At 42.8% G+C, this 12,384-nt stretch overlaps 1 protein-coding gene across 9 annotated transcripts in view; it reads right to left on the bottom strand.

The window, feature by feature from the left end:
- SLC7A2 (solute carrier family 7 member 2) overlaps positions 1–12,128 on the bottom strand; it is a 63,169-nt gene extending 51,041 nt beyond the window's left edge. Inside the window, exons 1-4 of one of the 9 annotated variants that reach the window (XM_065696516.1) lie at positions 11,605–11,741; positions 2,184–2,281; positions 849–923; positions 696–762 (exon numbers count right to left, since the gene is read on the bottom strand). The gene's annotated coding sequence lies outside the window, so the exon portion shown is untranslated. Of the gene's footprint in view, positions 1–695; positions 779–848; positions 924–1,812; positions 1,955–2,183; positions 2,282–11,604; positions 11,742–11,996 lie in introns of those variants that run through there. The other 8 variants (XM_065696502.1, XM_065696536.1, XM_065696508.1 and 5 more) reach the window with 8 other exon arrangements.
- Between the last annotated feature and the right edge of the window lie 256 nt (positions 12,129–12,384).

Below are 12,384 nucleotides of genomic sequence, written 5' to 3' on the forward strand. Positions count from 1 at the left end.
GCAGGGAAAACTAAGCAGAGGTGGAGAAATTAATGAAAAGCAAGACTGATAGGAAAGTCATATATGAAAATCATATTGTAATTGGTACAGCTACAATAAATCTAAGCTCTAAAATCCAAATGTATGATTCTGGGGAGTATGAGTGTGTTTGGGGATGGCAGTGAAAGATCACACGTTAGTCTTCATGATGATCTTGGCCTAAAGCAGCCATGAACTCAGGCTCTGATGTGACTGACATTCACTTCAGCAAAATAAAATAATTGTTACTATTGTTGTTGCTAAACCAGCAAGCAATAGCCAACTCTAAAACTGTATTGGTTTTAGTTAAAAAAATAATATATATATATATACCCATATATATATACATACTTGAGTATACATATATATATACACTCAAGCGTGTACATATATATACACATACACACACTTGAGAAGGAAGCAGAGAAAACATTAATTGTGAAGTGACAACACTTTCTGTATGGGAAAACGTATTTAGGAACTCCTCATTCCTGCAGAAGTATGCATTTAAATAATTCTGGTGTCCCTTGTGGGATTGTTCTAACCTATTTATTTTATTGTCAAGGAAATTTCTGCTAGCAAGTCAGCAACAATAAAACCAAAGACCACCAAAGTATGTTCTTCTTCCTAATGTTCTGAGAATCTGTAAACAAGTCAGCACTGAATGTTTTACTTACATTGCATGTTTAGTTTTCATGCAAGCCAGAGAACAATGCAGACCTGATGTGGTTCATAACCCGAGCTCTGTAAAGCACAAGAACTGATGAAAGATGTGACTGAAAATCTGAAACTCCCAGGTTATCTGATTTTATCATATGCCTTAAACAAACCTGTTCAAACTCTCAGGAGCAACCACCATGTGAATCACCATTGCTTCCCTATGCGGCAATCTCATCTTCAGCCACCTGTTACAGAAAACAAACTACCTCAGAGAACCTTGTAATACTCTCTTTTTTTGTCACATAAATTACATGTTTGCCACTGTTCAGTCTCTGTATGCCCCAAAAGTTCTTCCATTCACAACAGTCTCTCTCGAGTTTTCATTAATCTTGTGCTGCACCAACCATGTATTTCCCCGAGCAGAAAAAAAGAGAGCTTGGCAATACAGGGAGCTCTGCATATCATCTCAACTAAATACCATTAATGCACTTAAATTCCACTTAGCTGTTTAGACCTCAAGAAGAGTTTGAGTAGATGTCTTAGATCTGGTTTCAGGCATTTCAATACTGAAATGCAGCAAGGATGTAGACTTTACTTTCTCTCAGGTATTTGGATGCTTCATATGAAGGGACAAATAACAAGAATCCATTTGGCTTGGGACAAGGCAGAAGAAAAATACGAATACTGAGAGAAGGCAGTTATGGATCTTAATAAGAATACTTCAGCTCTGTAAGTCCATTTCCAACCATGATTTTAGCTCCAGTATGGTTGGGGTATGGGACTGTAGGCATCATTTGTTTATGTCAGCACAACTCTCTATAGACCATCAAGTTATTTCACACAAACTCATGCAAATATGAAGTAGCAATTTCTACTACACTGAAAAAATAAGTTGGGAAATGGAAAACACAGCACTGTGAGAATACAACAAACAGCAACTCACCTTTGAGGCTTCCTTAGGGGTCAGAAGTACTTTATGAAATAAGTTGAAAAGATATTTTAATCTTTATTCATAGTAATAGGATTCATAGGATTCATGTAATAGTATTCATAGTGTTTGTAGCAATGCATAGTATTCATGTGGGCCAGTTCAGAACGGGGTACAATCAAAATAACAGAAACAATAAGACATACTTAAAGGGATGACAAGGCCAAGTACATTGGTCACCTTGAAACAGTGAAAATCGCAAAGCGGGCTTATTGGATGCAGTATTGAAGTCTCCGCATAGAAGGTATTTTAAAAAGTACCAATTTCAACTTCTCTGGGCTTCTCTATCTGAAAGTGAATATTACAATTTCAAATTTTATAGTATTTCTAACCAAACACTGTGTACTTATTGGTAATTCATATAACTGGATTTTACATTGAATCTTTTTGATGATCTAGTTCTAGATAACTACATTTTTTCTCTTATTAGTTTTTCACCATAGAAATTTACCTACTGTATATTCATGCCTTCTTGAAAAATATTTTTGAAAAATAAATCCATACATGTAACAGGTACCTTCTACAAAGATGCCTGAAAGAAGCCTCCAGCTCAGCACTTCCCTCTTCACACAAAAGGAGACCTCGTTACCCTTGCAGAATGGCCCCTCCTTGAGTCTGTGTAAAGGAAGAGGGTGGACACAGCTTCAAAGCAGTACATAGATGTGATGCATCCGTATTTTCTAAAAACAGATTGCTGAGGAACAACAATAACAGCAGAACAAATTACCATGTACCTATTATTGCATGTAAGAATTTTTGCTAGCCTACAATTCCCACACAACAAACGATGTTTCATGATACATACTTCTGCAGTACTATCCTTAAAAGTTCTCCCTCTCTTCAAATCATTACAGCAGAACAATTAAATTCTGCAACTGACTGCACTCAAATACTTACTTTTAACTTTAAACCTTAAACCAAGTTAGACTGCCATTACAAGGATCAAAAATACTGCCTACTCATCTAAACTACTGCTTCAAAAAAACACACTGCAGCACTGTACCTTTGAAAAGAATCACACATTCATGATAATTCTATATATCCACAAGCTTTTTCATCTAATTCACAGTGCCAAAAGTATTTCATGGCAAGTCACATCCCATTGTTTTGTCTCAACTGCATGATAGTCCAAAAATCTTCAAGGGCAGAGTAAAATCCATATTCCATCAAATCACTCATAAACAGTGAATTCAGAGGAACTAATTTAAGCCCTCATGGGAGTAATCAGATATCTTCACAATATCCAAATGTTACATTTTCCTTAACTAATATGGAGATGTTTCTCAATCTAAGGAAACTGAAAAGAGGACAATAAATAATCCCTTCCAAATTCCATATCAACTATTATTTATTCCACAACCACAATGGACATGGTACTGCACAAACAAAATAAAATAAAGACACTCTCTTTTCCATCTTGTCAAAGAGCTGCAACCAAACTCCAGGCAAAAAACTAACTAACCTCAGATGAAATGGGCATGGATCAGGGATTAGCTACATGAATTCACACAGCTATAGAACGGGTTATCCACATTGTTCAGTTTTCATAGTGAATAAAATGAAGAGTAGATTCCATCAATACAACTCCCATCCCACAGAGTCACATAAAGAAGAATGTTCTTTAAAGCAAGAACGAATTTATCCCACACATTTCTCAAAAAAAAACCCTAACAAAAAAATCCACCCCACTTTATTCTGGAATCAAAAGGCACAGGTGAAGTTGTATACTAAATACAGAACACAGTAGTAGTCTGGCAAAATCACTTGGTACAGTTTGTCTTTTTCTTAAGTCCAATCTCAAATGTTTCCTAGTTAAGTTCCCTGCAGAAGATGAAAATGTGCTTGTTTGGATTTTGTCGTTTGTCACCTTTCTATGCCTGTCATCTTCCTACAGCAGATAATACTCACCAAAATTGCAGTAACCAGTAAAGTTGGATGAATCTCATCAAGTACCATCTTTTCCTGGTAGTACTGACAAAGTTTTCATAAATTAGGCAATTCGGTGAGAACAGCCATGCAAGACTTCTAAAACCTTGTGTTACCATCACAAAAAGGCAAAACAGCCCGTCATTAGTTATACAGGGGACTACAGTCATCCTATGGCCTAATTTCATACATAAACTAGTTTTGGATAATGTCATGCTGTTTCTAAAAGCCATAACCTAAACTAGGATAGCCAGCTGTTAACAGAGCTTTAGTGTCCTCCCCATTATTATTCTATACCATTCAAAAGCTCACTGCTGTTTGGGCTACATTTTGAGAAGCCAGATCTGTCTTGGGGCTTCTACTGACATTACAGTATGTAAATGGAGGTATAGAATCATTTAAGCTGGAAAAGGCCTTTACAATCATCAAGTCCAACTCTAAATCTTGAAAAAGACTTTTACAGTTGAGACCAACTGTAAATCTAATACTGCCAAGTCTACCACTAAATCATATCCCTAAATGCCATCTTGGCGTACTTGAAATAGGGTAAGAACAAAATAGTCTCAAAAAAATCTGTATGTATTAGAACTTTTTGAGTAAAAAAACTACATTTTAACCAAAGAGTATACTTGATTTGCCTCTGTTTAAATTTAAATTTAATGCTTAGCTCTTCGTAACAGGTAGCAGAGGGGTATGTACATATATACATAGCGATCACACAGACATGGGAGTCTATGCAGTCTAGGGCAGAATCTTCATGGCCACAGTAAAGAAAGCACAGCTATGTCAATTGTATGTGTATGTTATTCCAGTAGCACCTCTCCCCTAGTTACACTCAATAAACACAGACCAACACCAGCCATTAAACTATAAACTTTTAGACTGTCATAACCTGCCCACCCTCATTTCTACAGGGGTTCATGGTCAAGTGAGACTGATATAACTAAAGGATATCCATGTACAAAGTTACTGTAGATCACATCTTCACATTAAGAATTCTACAAGAATCATCTCACAAGCAAAATGCTTTGTTCAAGGTAATGGGGCATTTCTTCTCCAGCTGTGTAGAATAAGATGTCTCGAGCTAACTGCTCATTCTATGGTCAAGCATTTGTAATGTGTTTTCCTGTAAGTATCCTACATACATTCAGAAATCTCTCATTCCACACATACAAAATCCTACACAGGAACTCATGAAGACAATGACAACATTCAGTGTCTTTCTAAATGATCTTCCCTTTGAAGTACATCCACTCAGATAAACTGCACTTTTGAGATCAGGCATGATAATACTGTGGATCTTGGATGGCTGTCAGCAGTGACTAAACTTAGGAATCCCAGAAGTCACTTTTGCTAGTAACCTTTATAACTCTCACTGGAGTTGTAGTGGCAGATCACTTATACAAATGCTTTTCCCAGCAGAAAGGAGGACGCGTTTGTCATTTTCTAAAAGCTCAACTCTTTGCTTCCAACAGGTCTGTCACTTTACTTAGCAATACTAAAATGTTATGCTACTAAACCAGTGGAATAAGGATGATTTTTACCAAGGCTGGATGATGCACAGGAAGTTGAAGTACTGACAAGACTAAGGATCAGAATTATATTGTGACACTGAGAGATCAAAGGCCATGTGATAGACAGCAAAGGTGTCATGAAAGTGAAAGCTTTCAGATACATGAAAACTTTCAGACACAGAAACATGACTACGAATTTTTATGTACTTTTTACTCATTTCAGCAGCATATAAAATAATTTTTAATATCTTTGTAAAAAGCTACTGTGAATACATGAAGTTCTGATTTAAAGTCACAAATATACATACAAGTAGCATTGCAAACTGTTTTCTACATCTTTGGCTATACGGCATTAATAGATCAATAACTGCCTGGGAGGTACCTGAGTGAAAAAAATAAAAAGAAATGGCAGAAAATTGCTCATTGTAGTCTCAAAAATGAACAATAAATCAAAGACAGGACTTTGTAGACAGCCTACAATGTATTTTACATTAATACCCTACCTAATATTGCCTATGTAAATGAAAAATTCCCTAATGGGTTCTACCATTTTATCCTATGAGCTGGGGAGAATTCGGGTTAAAAACAGGACAGCAGGCAAACCAGGAAAGCACGCCATGTTTTGTTGCAGGGGTTTTTTTGTTTCATATGATACCTGTATCGTGAAGGACAGATGCCAAAAAACCTATAGGACCAACACAGATGAAGATGATCAAAAGGTATACAAGCCCAGAGAATTTTATGATCTCATAACCTCTATGACAAGTTAGGGAATGAGATTTAGCTTAAACTTTTTTGATCATTTCCCTTTCATTTCCATCTGTCCTGAACATAGAGTCAGCTGCAAAATGAACAAAAAACTGCCAAGGCACAAAAGGAGAAACCTTTCAATACATATCATCAGGACGAAGGAGTTGATGAGGCTTTCTACAGGCAACTGGAAGTAGCCTCGCGACTACATGCCTTAGTCGTCGTGGGGGACTTTAATTACCCCGATATTTGCTGGAAGACTCACACAGCCAGTCATTCACAGTCTAGGAGGTTCCTCGAGTGCATTGATGATAATTTCTTAATGCAAATGGTGGACATACCAACTAGGGGAGCAGCGCTGCTAGATTTAGTACTCGCCAACAAGGAGGGTTTGGTCGAAGTGGTGACGGTCAATGGCAGCCTTGGCTGCAGTGACCATGAGATGGTGGAGTTTAGGATCCTGTGTGGGAGGAATAGAATACCTAGCAAAGCCACAGTTCTGGATTTCCGAAGGGCCAACTTTGGCCTCTTCAGTCAACTGCTAAGGGAGGTCTCATGGGAAAGTGTACTAGGCGGTAAAGGGGCTCAAGATAGTTGGTTAGCATTCAAGGACCGCTTCTTCCAAGCTCAGGATCGGAGCGTCCCAATACGTAGGAAGTCAAGTAAGGGATCTAGGAGACCGGCGTGGTTAAACAAGGAGCTGCTGGGCAAACTCAAGTGGAAAAGGAGAATCTATGGATTATGGAAGGAGGGGCTGGCCGCTTGGGAGGAATATAGGACAGTTGTTAGAGGATGTAGGGAGGCAATTAGGACAGCTAAGGCCTCCTTGGAACTCAATCTTGCTAGTCGGGTTAAAGACAATAGAAAGGGCTTCTTCAAATACATAGCAAATAAAACTAACACAAGAGGCAATATAGGCCCACTGCTGAACGAAGTGGGTACCCTGGAGACAGAGGATATAAAGAAGGCAGAGGTGCTGAATGCCTTCTTTGCCTCTGTCTTTACTCCTGCAGACTCTCCCCGAGGGCCCCGGATTTCTATAGCCCCAGAAGGAGTCAGGACAAAGGAGGAGTTTGCTTTGGTAGATGAGGATTGGGTTAGGGATCAGCTATGCAATCTGGACATCTGTAAATCGATGGGTCCGGATGGAATGCACCCACGGGTGCTGAGGGAGCTGGCGGAGGTCATTGCTAGGCCACTTTCCATCATCTTTGGTAAGTCGTGGGAAACGGGCGAGGTGCCTGAGGATTGGCGGATGGCAAAGGTCACACCAATCTATAAGAAGGGCAAGAAGGAGGACCCGGGTAATTATAGACCGGTCAGCCTTACCTCCATCCCTGGAAAGGTGATGGAACAACTTATTCTTGACTCCATCACTAGGCATATCAAGGATGAGGGGGTCATTAAGAACAGCCAACATGGTTTTATGAGGGGGAAGTCATGTATGACCAACCTTATAGCCTTCTATGAGGAAGTGACTAGGTGGAGGGATGATGGTAGAGCGGTAGATGTAGTTTTTCTTGATTTCAGTAAGGCATTTGATACTGTCTCCCACAGCATCCTCATAGATAAGCTAAGGAAGTGTGGGCTTGACGATCAAGTAGTGAGGTGGATCGAGAACTGGTTGAAAGGAAGAAGGCAGAGAGTTGTGGTCAATGGCGCAGAATCTAGCTGGAGGTCTGTGACTAGTGGAGTTCCTCAGGGGTCGGTGCTGGGACCGGTGCTGTTTAATATTTTCATCAATGACCTGGATGAGGGAACTGAGTGCACCCTCAGCAAGTTTGCTGATGACACAAAACTGGGAGGAGTGGCTGACACACCAGAGGACTGTGCTGCCATTCAGCGAGACCTGGACAGGCTGGAGAGTTGGGCGGGGAGAAACTTGATGAAATTTAACAAGGGCAAGTGTAGAGTCTTGCATCTGGGGAAGAACAACCCCATGTACCAGTACAGGTTGGGGGTTGACCTGCTGGAAAATAGTGAAGGGGAAAGGGACCTGGGGGTCCTGGTGGATAGGAGGATGACCATGAGCCAGCAATGTGCTCTTGTGGCCAAGAAGGCAAATGGCATCTTAGGGTGCATTAGAAAGGGAGTGGTTAGTAGGTCAAGAGAGGTTCTCCTCCCCCTCTACTCAGCCTTGGTGAGGCCGCATCTGGAATATTGTGTCCAGTTCTGGGCCCCTCAATTCAAGAAGGACAGGGAATTGCTTGAAGGAGTCCAGCGCAGAGCCACAAAGATGATTAAGGGAGTGGAACATCTCCCTTATGAGGAGAGGCTGAGGGAGCTGGGTCTCTTTAGCTTGCAAAAGAGGAGACTGAGGGGTGACCTCATCAATGTTTACAAATATGTAAAGGGTAGGTGTCAGGATGATGGAGCTAGGCTTTTTTCAGTGATATCCAGTGATAGGACAAGGGGCAATGGGTGTAAACTGGAGCATAGGAAGTTCCACGTTAACATCAGGAAGAACTTCTTTACTGTAAGAGTGACAGAGCACTGGAACAGGTTGCCCAGGGGGGTTGTGGAGTCTCCTACACTGGAGATATTCAAGGCCCGCCTGGACAAGTTCCTGTGTGATGTACTGTAGGTTACCCTGCTCTTGCAGGGGGGTTGGACTAGATGATCTTTTTAGGTCCCTTCCAACCCTTGGGATTCTGTGATTCTGTGATTCTGTGATTTTGCAATGAACATGTCACAACTTTTCTCAGTCACTCAGTAGCATGTGGAAGCTGAAAAGTAGAAGTGTATTTTCAAGCAAACTAAAGACCCCATTAACTTAAGGGGATGTGTGCCTTTTTCACATAGGTGCAGAGTCTATCCCATTTCTGGTTCCTAAGCTTGTAAAATTAAGTTTCACATCTTTAAGATACATGTGTTTTTGCAATTACCTCCACCTACAGAAATTCTATTGGATCCTTAAATTGAACATACTTACCCAGAAGTTCTGTCTCTGTCTGTTACTCACTGTAACAGCCATCTGCAAACACTGATTTACAAATAAAATCATAGAATCATTGAACAGTTAGGGTTGGAAACGACCTAAAGATCATCTAGTTCCAACCCCCCTGCCATGGGCAGGGATACCTCCCACTAAACCATGTCACCCAAGGTTCTGTCCAACCTGGCCTTGATCACTGCCAGGGATGAAGCGTTCACAACTTCCCTGGGCAATCCATTCCAGTGCCTCACCACCCTTACAGTAAAGAACTTTTTCCCTATATCCAATCTAAACTTACCTTAAGTTTTAAACCATTACCCTTGTCCTATCACTGTAGTCCCTAATGAAGAGTCCCTCCCCAGTATCCTTACAGGCCCCCTTCAGGTACTGGAAGGCTGCTATGAGGTCTCCACCCAGCCTTCTCTTCTGCAGGCTGAACAGCCCCAACTTCCTCAGCCTATCTTCATACAGGAGGTGCTCCAGTCTGATCATCCTCGTGGCCCTCCTCTGGACTTGTTCCAACAGTCCCATGTCCTTTTTATGTTGAGGACACCAGAACTGCACACAATACTCCAAGTGAGGTCTCACGAGAGCAGACTAGAGCCTCCTTCAAAACTGTTGCCAAACACTTCAAAACAAGTTGTCAAAACACTTATAAAGTGAAAAAGTTCTTAAAAGTTTTAAATTATTATCCTTTTTTTATCTTACCTGTTTGTACTCACTGCCACTTACTATGCCAATATAGTCATATAAAAAAAAAACAACATAAAAACAGCTAATAAATGGCATCAGTAACATAATACATTGACTCAAAATCCGTTGTCAGCCTTAAAGTACCTTTTTAACTAGAACCTTAAGCTTAAAAAGAAAAAATAGAATTATATACAGACAGGTTGAAAACATGCTAAATACATTTATTTATAAAGAAAGCTGAAACTGACTTTGATTTAATCCACAAATGTGTACAAAGCTAGAAGAAACTACATATTCATGCATCTTATCAGGTACATTTTTATTGAGGTCAAAAACCTTGGTCAGACCATTTATGCATGCTCACACTAACCAACAAACTGAGATTTGGGATCAAAACTTCATTGCATTAAAACTTTCTGAAGTGCCAACCTTCATCCAAGTCTGGAGAATCCAAAGTTGTATTTTAGCAACATGACTTGGACAGAGATTACTTCATTCATGGATAATCTTCATTGTAACATACGGCAAAAGACTAAAAAATTTATGTCATTCACACAGAAAGTCATTGCACCTTTCAAAAGAGACCAGTACAGCTACTTATGTTTCCGAGGGGTTGTTTTATTCCTGTTCCAATGTCTCTCAGAGCCCAGTGTGGCTTAGAAGAGTTGTGTGGACAGAGACAGTGTTGAATGGAATCAACTTCAGCAGTGGACAAGTGCTTAGAGGAGTAGGGCAGGCACCATGTCTTTTTCTGTCTGACTATAGTACATTATAGATGTAAATGAAACCAATTTAGTTTTTGCATAGGCCTTATGCCCATTTTTACCATCAATCTTAGTGTTTTAATGCCATTAGGTAACACAAACCAGAACTCAAAAGGCTTTCCACACTGTGTAACCCAAATTCTAATCCAATATCCACCGTGCACTGAATCTGCACAGTGTCGACAAACTTTTCATAGAATTTGTTCTGTCTTTCTAGCATAAATAAACTACCATCAGCTTGTTCCAATATATACAAGTTCGGTATGATCCCTTGTTTCACATTCCCCAGCTCTGAAACATCTGAATGCCTCTGAATGTATTTGGTTTTGTTTTAATCAGGAAGAACACAAAGAAAAATGTGTTTGAAAGCTTTCAAAGTAAATACATATTAGGTATTAATATACTTGAAGCAGAGGGTAGGCTTGATCAGGAAGCCCCTTTCAAAGCTTCGGCCAAACTTGAGGAAACTTCTATCCCTTTCAGAGGTAAGTTACTTTTGCTGGAATGATGTGTTAAGCACCAGGATAACAACCAGCAGAACCAAGTGGCGTGATACCCACACTCCCCCAAAACTAATTGAGTTCAGCTGAATTAATGGAGTTCACTCAAAAGCAAAACTTGCAGCAGTTCCACAACACTCATCATGCAAATGGTATCATAAATTTCAAGTGATAACCAAAATTTTAAAAGGAAAAAAAAATTGTTCTGCTGCTTCAGACAGGTTAGATTTCAAACGTTATTTTATTGGATTAGCTTTCTCCAGCTGCCAGCAGCACTACACATGGGATGACATATACTTCAAACACATTTCTATATTTAAACGTGCGAAGCTGGCAGAAAGTTACGTTTTCTAAACTGCGATTGTTCAGCTTTGATTCAGTAAAACCTGCAGGGGTAGCACCTGCAGGTAAAGGCAGTGCTTGAGCGAGACTGCCGGGAACCCAGGGAGGGCAGCTTCACCTACCCGCCCCTCCAAACCTTTACAGGAGCAGCGGATGCTCCCCCAGGGCTAGCAGACGAGTCCCGCACCTCCCGCAGCCTTCAGGGGCGCCCGGCACCCGCCGTGCCGCTGCCCGGGCGCCAGAGCCCCCCACACCCTGGCCGGTGGCACAGGGAGCTGGCGGGTACGGCGACCAGGGTCAGCAGGGAACCGCCAGTGCCCCTTCCCCACGGCATGCCTCCCTCCCCACCTGGCACTAAGGGTAGCTCCGCGGAGCCCCCCTCGGAGACGGGGGGCAGAGCCCCTCCAGCCGCACACGGGGAGCCGAGCGAGAGGCACCGGCAGCGGCGCCTCCTCCAGCCCCTCAGCCCACCCGGTCCGGCGGAAAGGAAAGGCGGGAGAAGGGCACCACTTACGCGAACGGCCGCAGGCGGCGGATCGGGCTGCGCTGAGGTGCGGAGGCAGTGGCGGGAGCCGGCTCTCTCCTCCCCTCAGAGAGCCCCCATGCCCGGCCGCCCTACACGTGCGGAGCCGGCAAATCCCGCCCGCAGCCCGTCCCGTCCCGTCCCGTCCCGTCCCCTCCCCTCCCCTCAGGAGCCAGGCCCCCCTCAGCCGGGCGGCGCGGGGGCGCACGAGGAGAGCGGAGCGGAGCGGCTTGCCCGCAGGGCTGCGCCGCGCTTCCCGCCATGTCTCTCTGGGAAGGGGGCCGCCCCGCGGCTGGGCCGCTGCCCGCTTCAGAGGCCCTGCGTTCGTTACAGCCCCCAGCGGCTGCCCCCCATTTCCTATTGCCGACAGCGGGGTTTCTAACCTCAGGAACAAATATCCACACGGGTTTAAATGGGTGAGGGGTGTCCCCCCGACGCTGTTGGGAGGCAGGAGGAATGGCTGCTCGGAGTCGGTCGCCCTTTCCCGCTTGCTGGGTGTGTTTTCCAGGACAGCTTTCAGGAGCATGTGCTGGGGTGGTGCACCATGCGCGGCCGCGTGTGGGATCTGGGGGCAAAGCGCCAGGAAGCGGTGGGCATGAAGGGGAAAGAGCCGCAGTGGCTGTCACCCGGCATGCTGACATCGCCTCGGGAGTGTTGGGGATACATCATAGGCAAAATATGGCTGAGAGCAGCAAAGTGCCGCAGGCTGGCATACAGCACCAGCCTGTCACATGTACGTGCTGCTTTTCATTCGGGGTTGTCCATCACCTT

This window comes from Lathamus discolor, chromosome 1 (assembly GCF_037157495.1).
Source record: "Lathamus discolor isolate bLatDis1 chromosome 1, bLatDis1.hap1, whole genome shotgun sequence".
Taxonomy (NCBI): Eukaryota; Metazoa; Chordata; class Aves; order Psittaciformes; family Psittacidae; genus Lathamus; species Lathamus discolor.